The sequence below is a fragment of the Canis aureus genome, chromosome 6 (assembly GCF_053574225.1).
Source record: "Canis aureus isolate CA01 chromosome 6, VMU_Caureus_v.1.0, whole genome shotgun sequence".
In the NCBI taxonomy this organism is placed as follows: domain Eukaryota; kingdom Metazoa; phylum Chordata; class Mammalia; order Carnivora; family Canidae; genus Canis; species Canis aureus.
In genome coordinates this window covers 570,602-584,596 of record NC_135616.1, presented here as the reverse complement: position 1 = coordinate 584,596, position 13,995 = coordinate 570,602, and the positions used below count along the sequence as shown (strand labels likewise).

The 13,995-nt window shown below is 55.6% G+C and overlaps 1 protein-coding gene across 11 annotated transcripts in view; it reads left to right on the top strand.

Annotated features, from left to right (window-relative positions):
- The window catches only part of LOC144315368 (zinc finger and BTB domain-containing protein 7C), a 337,017-nt gene that overhangs the window by 225,510 nt on the left and 97,512 nt on the right, over positions 1–13,995 (top strand). The window contains exon 1 of one of the 11 annotated variants that reach the window (XM_077899769.1): positions 1,003–1,315. The exons of 8 other annotated variants lie outside the window; for them this stretch is intronic. The gene's annotated coding sequence lies outside the window, so the exon portion shown is untranslated. Of the gene's footprint in view, positions 1–1,002; positions 1,316–5,974; positions 6,031–7,447; positions 7,603–13,995 lie in introns of those variants that run through there. 2 more of the 11 variants (XM_077899770.1, XM_077899768.1) reach the window with 2 other exon arrangements.

The following is a 13,995-nucleotide window of genomic DNA, read 5'->3' as shown; positions in this document are numbered from 1 at the left end:
GGACAGGCCAACTTTCAATTTGTTCGCTAAAGGGAACTTGGGTCAAGGCCAGCATTGGTTGGTGGCTAGGAGCCTCAACCCAGCCCTCAGGGCCCCCAGGAGGTCTAGCCCTGCCCACGGCTCCGGTCTTAGGGGTGTCATTTCATGTCAGGGGAATTACTTGTTTGTTTGGGTTGAGGTTCTTAGATTTGTTAGCTTTCTGAGTATAAATACCTCCTTTAAAAAGGCATCCCTAGAAGCACAGTGTTGCTTTGTGGAGCGGGCTATAGGTGGGGGGTGTGGGCTGGGGGCCCCCGGGCCTGGAGGCGGGGGCGCCATCCAGGGCAGCCGCTCTGCCCCACTGCCAGGGTGCTGGGGGCAAGTCCTGCCGGCCTGCACCCCCTTCCTGGCTCCGTGTGGGAGCTCTAATCCTGGCTCTCCGGGTCTCTCTCCAGGTGGCATCAGTGACCTGAGGCTGCTGGCCAGGGCCCCAAAGTGCTTCCCCTCAGGACCTGGTGGGGAGACAATGACGGCCTCGCCCCTGAGGTCAGGGCAGATGGCAGTCAGGTCCTGGTCTTTCCCTGCTGAGGGTCAACTGCATGAGGACGGGGGAATGTCCACGTGTCCCCAGTTTATAGCCAAAGCCTAGAGTGGGGGGTCAGGGACAGGCAGTGTCACTGTAGACCTGGGAGGAGAGAGGGGAGGAGGGGAGGAAGCTGTGGCCTCTGGTGGCCCTGCTGCGCCCTTTCCCACCAAGGGGTGGGCTGCCGTGGCCAGGGCCTAGCTGAGCCTCCTCCTCCCCCAGCTCCCAGCATACCTGGAGTGGCCAGGGTTAGCCAGGGCTCTCGGCACTCTCCCCTCCTCCCGCTGTGGGTGCCTGAGTGCGTCACCCAGCGCAGCCTGGGAGGAGGGCGAGGCCCTGGCAGCCCTGGGGCCCTCAGGCTGTGAGCAGCAGTGCGCTGGGACCCTGCCACTGGCTCGGTCCATCATCTGTCCTATAGGCAGCCAGACTGTGAGCCCTTCCCTGAGTGCCAGCCGGGCAGGTACCTTCCCCTCACTTCCCCAGAGAGGGGGAGAGGTTGCTGGCACCCCGTGCTTCGCCGGCACCTCCCCTCAGAGGGCCCAGGGTCAGGACAAGCTCCGGCTGGCCTCTCAGCACACCTGAGAAGTGGGAGGCAGCTCCCCATATGCGGGCCTCCCCTCTGGGCCCCACTCTCACCTTCCCACTCCCACAGAACAGGGCAGCCTTAGCGGCCACACAGCCTTGCTTCTCTGGATCGCTCCTGTGTACTTGAGGAAGTGGAGGCGTCTGGGCAAGGAGCTTGGCAAACTGCCGGTAGGTTCTGGATGAGGGTCTGCCCCCCAGCACTGAGGCAGAAATGTGTGTGGTATCGCAAACCACCGGGTTTGGGTGACCTTTGCGACCATTGGAAGGGCTGTTAGCGCAGCGCTTAGATTCGGTTTGCCGCTGCTTCTCCGAGCTTGATGCCAGATGGCAATGAATCCTTACTCGGGTGGGCATCTTAATACGTTTCAGGGAAATCTGGTCTGTGGAGCAGAGTGCTAGAGCCTCCGATTACAGTAAAGTCCCAGAAAGTCTCTTGTGATCATCATATAAGCAGGGGGTTCAGGACAGCAAGGGCTCGCCTTGTCATCAGATCAGGGAAGCCACAGGGCCGCAGGCAGAGGCTGGTGTGCCCTGCCGTGCCACCTCTTTCTCTGGCTCCGGCCCGTTGGGTTGAGTTTTCTCTCAATTTTCCTCAAAATGTAATTAAACATTCGTTAAGGGCAGCCCCGGTGGCTCAGCGGTTTAGCGCCGCCTTCAGCCCAGGGCGTGATCCTGGAGACCCAGGATGGAGTCCCACGTTGGGCTCCCTGCATGGAGCCTGCTTCTCCCTCTGCCTGTGTCTCTGCCTCTCTCTCTCCTTCTGTGTCTCTCATGAATGGATAAATAAAAATCTTTAAAAAAAGAAAAAAGAAAAAAAATAAACATTCGTTGAGCACCTAAGGAGCACAGAGTGGGATGTCAGATGGAAACTGTGTGCACTCTAGTAAGAGGGAGGGAGGCGAGGAAGGGGAGAAGGAGGAGAGAGGAGGGAGGAGAGAGGAGGGAGGGGGAGGGTAGAGAGAGGAGGGCGGGGGAGGAATGCCAAGATCAAGACCAACTGCCTTAACCTGCTACCATGCTACTGATGCTACTACGGGTACTCTCCTATCCAGTGTGGTGTGATTATGAGTGACCGTCTCCCCTCTGTTTCACGCACTCTCTCTAATAGAGAAGAATGTCATCTGTATTTCAAATATAATTCACATATATTAATATTACCTTAAAAATGTATGTCCTTAGAAAGAAACATTTATCTATATATTATGTATCGGAGGAAAACTAGAGTTTTTCTTCCTTGATTTCAGAGGTCTCCATCCTGCCACTCCCTTGCCTTTTTTTTTTTTAATTTTTTTTTATTTATTTATGATAGGCACACAGTGAGAGAGAGAGAGGCAGAGACACAGGCAGAGGGAGAAGCAGGCTCCATGCACCGGGAGCCCGATGTGGGATTCGATCCCGGGTCTCCAGGATCGCGCCCTGGGCCAAAGGCAGGCGCCAAACCGCTGCGCCACCCAGGGATCCCCTCACTTGCCTTTTTGATCAGGGTCTCAGTTTGCTCATCCCACAAAGTGGGCATAAAAATCCCTTCTCAGTCTGCCACCCGGGGTTGTGGAGAAGGCCAAGTAGGGTAACAGGTGTAAGAAAGCCAGGGAAAGCAAAAGCACCGCACGCACACAGGTTGACATCATCTGAGGGGGTTTTGCCTCGGAGCCACGCTGGGGGAACAGGGATGCTGGGGTGGAGCCCCCAGATCAGATGGGCCCCGGCTCGGTGCTGCTTCTCTCTGGGTGAGTGCTTCCTCCAGACAAGCCCCAGTTTCCATGCTTGCGTGGCAGGGTGTGCTGTGGGGGTGGTGGCCAGTCACAGCCAAAATGTCAACAGGACGCACAGCAGAAGCCAAGCCCTCTCTAAGCCGGCCCGAGTACTGCTGGGCCAGGGATCTCCTCTGGTCCATCTGTTGGCACTTGCGGTGCTTGGAGAAGGAAGGCCACATAGCAGCAGAGCCCTAGACCTTGCAAAGCTCTGGCTGGTCATCGCATCTCACCCACTGTCCCCGTTTACAGAGGACGAAGCTGAGGATCTAGGAGGCTGTGTGATGACATTCCCAAGGCCACACAGCCCGGCAGTGGCAGAGCCAGGACTAGATGCCTTCTACTTGTTAACCAGGTCTCAGGTTCTCTCAACAAACTTCTTCCGTCCCCCACATATTTGCCGGGGGCCTACGGTGTACATAGGGGCACATGGTGAAAAGGACACACGGGGTCCCTGCCCACAGGCAGCCTCTGTTCTAGTGGGAGAGATAATCAAAAAATAATTCAGGAGGCAAACAGTTAAAAACAAGTATGCAAGCGGCATGAGTGCTTCGATCAAGGGTCTGTAATGGATGATGGTGAAGGAGGTTTCTAATTTATCTGTGGTGTTCCAGGAAGGCTTGTTGGAGGAGGTGATGTTTCTGCAAGACCTGACATAGGGGGAGAGCATGTGAGGCCAAGGAAGTCACACTTGCAAGGCCCCACAACAGTAAGGAAAAGGAACTCACCAGAGGATGGGGGGGGGCAGGGGTGAGCTTAGGGAGAGAAGTGGGGATTTTGCTGAGCCGCAGGGGCCATGGTGAACAGTTTGGATTGCATTTCAAGTGCCCTGTGATGCGACCAGATGCATGTTTTGAGAAGATTACCTTGTGGCACTGGGCTGAAGGAGCAGGACAGGAGTGGGAGCAGGGCGACCAGTTAGGAGGTCCCTGCAGAGGTCAGGGTGACAGGGGATGGTGGCCCGGCTGAGGGCACTGATGGAGGACGTGGCAGGAAGAGAGGGGATTTGAGATCTATTTTAGAGATACAATTGCAGATGGATGGCCTGCCAAGGGTGGGGTGCAGGGCCAGCAGGGAGGGAGGCAGCAGGCCTGGCTCTGAGTTTCCAGCTTGAGTAATGCTCAGGCCCCGTGTGTGCCCTGCAAATTCTCTAGGGAAGACTTGCCCCCTGCGCTTTTTACTGATCTGCCCCCCCCCCACCCATCTCAGCCTCCTCCCCAGCTAATAATAGCCTCCTGGCTCAGGGACAGTCAGCAGCCTGCTTGCAGCTGGAGAAACTGAGGCACCATCAGCAAAGCAAGCTGCTCCTAAGAGAACTTGCAGGAGTAAGACAAAGAGCCAGGGCTGAGCCCCAGAAGCAGTCTGCCTTTGGGCACCAGGCTCTTAAAGACTGGTGTCATGTCCAGTTGTAGTTACCAAGCCCTGTGACCTCGAGCAAGTGATAAGACCTCTCTGAGCCCATTTAAATGAGAGGACCTACCTCCCGGTGTGGTTGCAGGGCCCAAGTGGGCCGGGGAGACCCTCATCCAGATCGCAGGGTTCGTCTCCCTACCCCCACTCTATACATGTGCACACTTGTCCAGAAGCCATCTGTGTGCCTCTGTCACAGCTGATGACCCGCCGCTCCTAAAGTTCAAGTTAAGACAGTAGTAGATTTGCTCCCTGGGCTTCTGTTTAGCCTTCTGAGCCATGCTGGGTGGTTGAAGTAGGAGCTTTCATCCTCCCTGGAACAAGAGTGAGTCGTGGGTTTGGAGGCAGATGTGAAAAGCAAGGCGTCTGTAAGTAGAGCCGTTTCCAAGCGCTCTGACCGACCTGACCCAGGAAGAGGGGTGGGGGTGAGAAAGAGCGGGGAGCAGAGGGGGGTGAGCAAGAGGGAGGGGGCCCAGGAAGGAGCCACATCCCAAAAAGAAAGGCACAATAACAGATCTAGAGGCTGGCCCGCCCAGAGCCCCTTCCGCGGCCCCCACCCCCTCTGAGACTTCCTATTCCCAGGAGGCACCTGGCAGGGGGACTGAGAACAAGGAGGCAAGGCTGGAGGGGCCTAGGGTAGGGCTTCCCACTTCTTGCCCAGAGTCCTTCCGAAGGGCGTGTCCCAACTGGGCACACACAGACAGTCATTAAGGGGGAGGGCGGGGGTGGGGGTGAGGAATGACACTGCCGGCCACTGCGGGACCTAGCCGGTGGGCTGGCCCCTGGCCAGCTCTCCCCCTTCCCTGGGCTCTTGGCTTCAGTAGCCTCAGCCTTGGCACCACCCACTGGCCTAACTCAGACACTCCTTCAGGTCGGGGCTGGAGCCCGGCTAGGAGGGGCCGCCTGGGGGCAGGCTGGGCTAGGCACTGGCCCTCCACCACCCCTCCTGGCACCCTGCTCCACCACCCCTCTGCCCACATCCAGCTCCAGCTGGGTTTGAGAGAGGTGCTCCGATCCTCCCTCCCTCCCAAGCAGGCCCCGCCCTGCACTCTCTTTCAGCCTGAAGCTCCATCCATAAACTGGTTTCCCCCACACAGACCTCACCCTGATGCTGTGTTCACTGGGAGAACCTTCTAAACCAGGCAAGCCACCCCCCCTCCCCAGGCCTTCACTGTTGCACCTGACTTGCCTTCCTGCTCACAGGGACACAAACTTCCAGACCTGCCTGGCCCTCCTCCTGGAGCCCTTTCCCCGCTGAGCCCCTGCTTCCTCATTGCTCTCGGCCCCTTGTCTGTAGAATTAGCTCTGTAGAATTAGCACCCTGTTCCTTAAGGACGCTGCACAGCGCTGCACCTACTCTGCCTCACCTGAACCACCCCCCTGTGCTTTATCTCCCCACCAGACATGGGGCTCTGGGGGTGGCACCCCACTGCACCCATCCCACCCCACCTCCACCCCGGGGCCATTGAGGTAAACCCCTTATGGGCGCACAGCAAACGCTTTTGGATTGACACTGATTCCATCCGGGTCATGCGTTGGCACTTTTACCTACCGGGTCTGGGAGTGGAGCATGGAGTTACACATGATTGGATATTTAATTAGTGACTTTGTGGACAAAGGGATTTGACTTTTCTTTCTTTGGCTTGGGTGTTCCGGGAATACATGGTTTTTGATAAAAAGCTATAGAGTCATCCAATCTTGGAAACTGTCCACCTGCCCTGAGTAAGTACTTCCCCTCCTGAACTTCAGTGACTGCCTCCCTGATTGAGCACCCCCTCCCCACCCTACCCCAAGCCTCCCAGGCTCTGTTCCCCCACCCTGCCATCCTTGACCCTCCCGTCATAGCAAGGAGGGCCTGACAAACTCATTCCTGCCCTTGCCCGCCTGTGGGTATTTACAGTTTTAGAAACAGAGAGACCCTTCTGGCCTTCCTGAAGCAATTTTGCCTGCCTGGCAACAGGCTTTCTGCAGGGCGTGCCCCACAAAGGAATGAATCACTAACACTGGAATTTTAGGCAGGGGGCACCTGTTGGAGGAGATACTTTAGTCTGAACCATCTTCCTGGGGTTCTTGACCTTCATGGGCCGATGGACCTTTGGGATTTACGTTTGGCTTTGTGGTGCTTGGAGGCCAGTGGCCTGCCCTTGGAAGAGTGGTAGAGGCTGCAGAGGGCCAGAACTCTGATTAGTCTTCCTAGCTTTGTGCTGATTCTCCAGGGCACTGAGGGCAGCTGATCATGGGGGAAGAAGAGCTCCCCTTGGCCCCTCCCCCAGCCTACAAGGGGTTCCTGATGCTTCCCCCCAGGCAGAGGACAGTTCCTGGGGAAGGGGGTGGCAGGTGTAAGAGCTTCCCCAGCCCGTAGTTTTCAAAAGGGTATATAGTGTGTGGCTATAAGGGTCAGCTTGAGAGAGGGTGCTGTAGCCCCACGTCTGTGATTGGTGGCTGGCCCACCCTGAATGTGGACTGTTGGATCTCTGGTTGGCATTTCTGAGTCAGTCTTAGCACGGAGACTAGGCAGTGGAGAGCCCGTTTGTGGGGGCATCCTGTCGATAGGCGCCCCCATCTCAAGAGGCCTCCTGACTCCCCTGGGCCAAACCCCAGGAGGACACCCTGGTGGAGGGAGCTGCTGTTCTGTGCTTACTTCCCGCACTCTCCTCTTTTTTTTTTTTTTTTTTTTTTTTATTTGCCACCAGAATGCTTGCAGTGTGGAGTTTGATTTGGTGAACAAGACCCTTTGAGAAGAAAACATAATTCTAGTAATTTCATTGGACTCGGGTTTCAAGCAAATGGAAGTAGAATTGCCTCTAAAAATAAAAGACACGCAGACTTGAGTAAAACAATAATAATAATAATAAAAAGCCGCCCTGATTCGAGATAAGTGGTGAGGCATTTTGTGAAATATTAGAGGGAAAGATAAATAAACGGCGAGCCCCAGGAGTCGGGGGAGGGGTGCGGGGCCTCCGCCACCCCCGGGCTTTGCTCTTTGCTTTCGGCTTTACCTTTGCGCAGGAGCTTCGTCTGCCGTTACCAAGTGAGGCTGAGGCGTGGGGCGCCCCTGGAGAGGTTGGCCCGTGCGCGCGGTGCAGGTGGACGGCAGGGGCTGGCGCCAGGCCTGGGCGCGCGAGGAGGGGGTGCGCTCTCCGGCCAGCCGGGAATCGATGACAACCTCCCGCCGGCTGCGGCTGCCGCAGGCTCCCCTGAGCAGCGCGGCCCCATCCGCAGCCCGGGACGCAGGCGGCGCTCGGGACGCGGGGCACACGGCCGGGGCTCCAGCGCGGCGCCCCCGGGGGCCAGGTGGGTGCGCGGCCAGGTGGGTGCGCGGCAGGTGGGGGGGAGCGCGGCCGGGTGGGGGGGAGCGCGGCCAGGTGGGGGGGAGCGCGGCCAGGTGTGGGGGTGTGCGGCGGGGGGGCGGGGAGGGGCCCCGTCGGGGCGCTGCGGGGACCCCCCCCGGGCCCCAGGCGCGCGCCCCGACCCGCGGGATGGAGCGGCGGCGACCGCGGCAGCTTAAAGCCGCGCCGGGCCGGACCGAGGTGCCCGGGACCCGCGCTGGGCCCCTCCCCAGGCCAACGGGGCGCGCGGCCGCGTCCCTCCGTCTGCGGCGCAGGTCTCCGGGCTTGCTCCGGGGGCTGCATCCCTGCGGGCAGCCTTCGGGGCCGAGACCCCCCGACCCCGACCCCGACCCCGACCCCCCAGGCGCGAGGGCCGCCCCGGGACGGAGGCGCGGAGGGAACCGGCGTTGCAGTGTCTGGGGCAAGCCTGGGGGGGGGCAGGAGCCAGGGCGGCGCGGGCCGAAGTCGAGGTCCCGGCAAGGGCTGGAAGTTAAGGCGGGACCGGCAGAGGCGGCTCGGGAGCTGCAGGGAGTCGCCGCGGCCCCGGGGCTCCAAGTGGGTGCAGGGACCCTCCCGGCGCCCCGACCTGCCCACCTGCCCGGAGTCCCGCCGGGTCTCCCAGCCCCGGGGCTCGGCGTCCCCACCCCGCCGCGAGCGGTTCGCCCAGGGCGCGGGGCTGGCGGTTCCGCGCGAGTTCCCGGCTTCTGCCGTCCTGGCCGGGGGCAGCGGGGCAGGGGGGCGGGGGGCAGCGGGGGCAGGGGGGCAGGGGGCAGGGGGCCGCTGTGCCCTTTCTTTGAACCCCCGGTGCTGGGCTGCTCGGGGGCAGCCCTGTCCCCGGGACTCGTTGGCAGACTGTCGGCACATCCCTTCTAATCCCTCTAAATGCAGAATTTTGAAAATATAAAGAAAGTGATTTAAAGAGTCAGGCAGTTTTCTCCAGATTCAGATTCAATAGAAAGTTTTGTGGCAGGGGAGGGGAGGAGAACTGGGTCACATTGGAGTTTAAGCTCCAGTCTTTCACCCGGGGGTGTCCTGGAGGATTAGAAGGATCAGGAACCTCCTCTGGATAGATCTCCAGAAGAGGAAAGGAACCTGGCTGTGGCCCTCTGCCCGTAAGGCCCAACCTGGGCTGAACAGCGGAAGAAAGCCACCCTCCCCAGAACAGCCAGGGTCAGCCAGTGCTCCGTCTCTCAGGGCTGGTGTCTGGTACTCTTTTCCTAAACTCTCCCAAAGTACCACACGTGGGGCAGCTGTCTTCATCATCCCCATTTTATGGGTGGGGAGGGACTGAGGTCCAGGGGCTACTGACTCCAGTGCTCCTTGCCCAGGACCATGGGACACCAATGCCACACCAGCCTGGTTCTAGAACTTCATGAAACTGGTAGATTTGGATCCCACCAAGCACCCCTGAGACCTCGGGAGAGATGCAGACAGGACTCGGGCCTGAGCCGCCACCCAGGGGAATCCACACAGAGAGATGAGGCTTGCACAGAATAGTGACCCTAGGTAGCCAAGTAGGCTGTCCTCAGCGGACTGCCAGGAGAGTACTTTGGGATCTGAGCACAGGCATTGTGGCAGCCAGCGCCGTGAAGAAGGGTTTCCAATGAGAAGTGGTATCGGGGCCGAACGGTGAAGGACAGAGACAGAGAGTAAAGGCCCAGAGGTCACAGCTCTCAGCCTATCCCGCCCTGTCAGTGCTGAGAGTAACCCAGAGAGAGTACGGGGCGGGGAGGGAGGAGGTGGGACATTCATACAGCAGGTTCTAGACTGCTTGGCACACCTTATCTCCCATAACTCGCGTCACCTGTCAGATACAAGCCACTAGCCCCACTTTGCAGATGAGGAAACTGAAGCTTAACGGGGTTAAATCCAGCTTATCAGTGACAGAGCCAGGAGTCAAAGCCACCCATTACACTACACGTCCTTTAGAATCTTATGCTCTAGTCGGGGATGCAGGAATCCCTCTGACATAATTATAGCACAACATAAAATGGTATGAAAGTGTTTCTGTTTCGAATCTCAGTTTCTTTCCATTCAATCATTTATTCAATAACTACTGTGTTGTCTAATGTGTGTTTCCCCGGCACCGTGCAAAGTGCCAGTAGGTGAAGTCCGACTTGGTCCCTGGGCTCTGTCAGTGGGAATAGCAATAGTACAACCTTCAGTGGCGATTGAGTGGATGCCATGAGACGATATGTGGAAAGGTATTCCAGAAGCACCGTCCTGAAGGAGCAGCCGGGGGCCTGGGTGAAGAGGCGGGTGGGCAGTTGGAAGGATGAGCTGTCCTCATGCTGTAGTCACAAGGATTCATCCCTGGCTGGAGAAAACGCTGTGGAGGGCACACAGTATCCAGGAAGCTTGTTGAATGCCTGCAGCCCAGGTGATCTATCTGTGGTTGTGGGTTCCGAGAGGAGCTTTTAGTTTGCGCACATCCCAGCTGGAGATGACAAGAGCCCTGTGCAGCCTCCAGGAGGACTCGCCCCTCTCTGGAGCAGGGCCAGCCGGGCTGGGAACTGGCCCCAGAGCATCACCCCGCTGATGCATCGGCGGTCTGAGGCCGGGATGGCACTCTGCATACATACACACGGCTGGGGCTGCAGCTCCCAGGCCTCATCTGGCCGTTGGGGAGGCTTGTCCATGTTCGCAGGACTTGGTAGCAAAGCCAGCACTAGAACCCACATCTCTTGGCCATTCGTAGTTCTCAGAGCAGCTCACAGTAGCCTGCCAGAGCACTTCAGGACCCAGCTGTAAAGGCCAGGTTCCTTCCACCTGCTTGTACCCCCACTTCAGGGTCATTTCCTGATGCTCCTGTCCATCTCCATTTTAGCTGACCTGACATATCTGTCCTAATCAAATGGTGGCAGATGAATCTTTGAGACAGAGCAGGTCATAAATATTCCAGGACATTTGGCCTGTTAACTCTCCTTCCATCTTGAATGCTGTAATAGGTGCAAGATCACTACCTCTAAAATTAACCATCACTTTTGTGAGGAAGTTCACCTTCCTGATAAATCTTGCCTTGAAGCGAAGCCTGTCTAAGTGATGTTCCAGGGGCCTTCCTTCTTCAGAACTGACACTGACACTTCCCGTAGGACAGTTTTTCCGTCTTCCTTCTCTCCCTTCTTCCCCCCACTTTTAAAATCTCTTGTGTTTGGGGTCACAAGATCATATTGCATTCCTTCTTGATGTCATGGTGCCTGGATAAAGGCATATTCTCCTGATGTTGAGATGCTCAGCCTGGTAAGTGCGGTGAGCACCCAACTGGCTGTCCCGTGTTTGCAGCAATTACACAGGTGTATAATTGCATGGGGATGTTTGTTTGCTCAGCCCCTGCTCAGCTGTGCAGCCCTACAGGTTGGGCCAGGAAGAGAGCTGTTCAGTTTATTTTCCTTTGGCTGGGAACTACAGAGATGAATAGAGGGAGGGGAATCTGGGGCTGAGAGATTGTTGCCAAGAGCAATTTGGAGTCTCCTTCATATTAGTCAGAGACTGTGTTTTTCCTTTCTGAAGCTGCCCGCCTCATAGTAACTTCCACGAAGGATTTTCCCCCATCTTTATGTGTGTGTGTGTGTGTGCGCGCGCGCGCACACACACACACGTGCCTGTTAGTTTTTGTTTTGATTTTTAACTTGCTGGACTTCTCATGACTTAGCACAAAAAAAAAAAAAAATAGCTTGGGGAATGGGGTGATGAAACAGGTCCTTTATACACTACATTTTGCATGTCATTGCTTAATAAATTTGAATAGTGATAGACCCCAAGGTATGATGGAGTGAGATGAGTAATTCCTTTGAAGGGAGAGTTTATCTTCAGTGGATGACTTTGAAAATTGCCACATAATTTAACTTTCCCTCTGCACATCTTGAGCCTGTGTTTAGAAAAAGAGGAATGTGGGCTGTCTTTTGTCGAACTCCCTTTTGTTCCGCTGGGAGAACCCTCCTCCATCGGGGCCTTGCCTGGAAGAAGACCAGTCCACTCTGCCCCCTTCCCTCTTGAAGTCACCCCTGCGCCCCCTCCAGCATGCAGGAGGCCAGCCAGTGAGAGGGAAGCTTCCCCTGCCGGGGAAGAGCTCTTCCCCAATGGTGGCCTGGCTCACGTCCTCCTGGAGGACAGACTAGGAAAGCTGGCATCCCCAAAGCCTGCCCCTCCTAGGGCAGCGACCTAGGGCAGGATGTTCCGCATCAGCAGAGAAGTGAGTTCAAATTGAGTGGAGCAACGCTGAGACTCCAAACTGGAAAAATTGCCTAATAATACAGTACACGATCTAGGTCGGCTTTTTCAAATTAGATACAACCAGAAGCAAAAGTCCACATGACCCTCCCAAATGATATCATAGAACCGAACTTGGCACACTCCTATTCCCAGGGCTCTTGCTTTTTTGGCTATGGAGTCTGGCTGACGATTCTGTTAAGCTGTTTCTGGAGTTAACAGGTTGGCCCTTTGGTCTTTGTGAAGTTATGGGTAAAGGCCACTGGAGAGAGGACGGTGACCCCAGCTTTTGTTACCGCCTGCCTTCCTGCTGCCTGCCTTAGGGAAGTCTAGCAAAGACTGCATCACATCTATTAAGCAGAACCTAGATACCAGGAAATTTTCTAGGTTTTTAAAAATAATAGCTGTATTGAGATATAACTAACATGCCATACAATTCACCCATTTGAAGTTGTGCAGTGGCTTTTAGGATATTCACCTATGTGCAACCATCCCCACAATCAGTTTTAGAACATTTTCATCCTGCAAAACAGAACTCTGTACCCATTTAGCAGCCTCTCTCCCATTTCATCTCAGCTCCCCAGGTCTGGGTCACCAATCATCCACTTCCTGTCTCTGAACAGATTTGCCTACCGTGGACGTTTCAAACCAACGGGATCATAAAATCTGTGGCCTCTCGTGATTGGCTTCTTTCCCTTTGGCTTTTCAGGGCTCCTCCACTTGTATGCATTAGTACCTCATTGCTTTTTACTTGTGAATGATATTTCTTATGTGTGTATACCGCATTTTATTTATCCATGCCTCAGTGGATAGGTGTCTGGGTTGTTTCCATGTTTGGCTCTTGTAAATAATGCTGCTGCGAACACTGTCACGTCCAGGTTTTTGTGCGGATGTCAGTTAGCATTCTCTCGAGTGTTTACCTAGCAGCGGAAATGCTGGGTCATACAGTAGCTCCACGTTTTACCTTCTGGGAAACTGGCAGACTATTGTTCACCGCGGCTGCACCGTTTTACATTCCCACCAGCAGTATATGATGATCCCAGTTTCTCCACGTCTTCGCCAGCACTTACTGGTGATATCTGCCTTTCTATTATAGCCATCACGCCTGCTAAGGGTTCATGTGCTCAAAGAAGCAATGCCCAGGAAATATCCTGGATTCCACTCCATCACATTCACTCGCCATGCTTCTAGTGAGATCCATTTTGACTTCTTGGTCCTCCTGCATGGCCGGTGGTTCCTCTGCACATCCCAGAGTTCTCTTCAGGTTTTCCCCGTGTGTTTCTGTAGGACGGTACAGGCTCCCGCGGTATGACGCAGGGGTTGGTGCTCTCATTCTGTTTTCCTAAGGAATGCTCAAATGCTCCGGAGAGTGGGCAGTGGGGTCTGCTCCCTCAGCCCTCCTCTCTCCAGCTCCAGCGGCTGATGGAAAGGGAGGAAGTGGGACTAATAGAAGTAAATGTGGACGAGTTGTTCAGTGCTTGGGGCTTTGAGTGGAGACTTAATGGAGATCCTGACCTTTTTATTCTGTTGAATGACCTCTCCAGGAGCACAAAGAAAGCTGTTGGAGAGGCCTGACCTCTTAACCAGGTGGCAGCTGGGTGATGCAAGGCTACCTCCTTCCTTTCTTACTGGGGCCTTGAGTTGCTGGCAAAACCCTACTGATTCATCCCCAATTGTTTGGTGTGACTGGGTGTTCCATTTCAGCTCCATGATGAAATCATTTTAGCCCGTTTTTACACCTGTGGGACTGATGGGGGTAACGCTCCTAATAAAGGTAAATTTGAGCTGAGAGGGACGGGGAAACCCACCTAGCTTGAAAGACTGCCAACGATTACCCCTTCACAGAACATTCTGAAGTCCTCGTCATGGTGTCCTTCTGGGGTACCATGTTCAATACGTGCAAGCCTCAGTGCCAGAAGTTCATTCCAATAGCTTCTGGGAAGTCACTGTCATCAACTTTGGCCAATATGCCCCCAAGAGCTGCTTGGATCAGGCTGTGCTACTCATTTACTCTTCACCTCCTTCAAACCAATGCTTAATGCAGCAGTTCCTACAACCTGAGTAGAAGGGATCACCTCTGAAACCTTTTAAAAGATTATAGGTGTCCTGGGTCCCACTTGGGAAAAACTGAAGAGACAACCAATTGCCT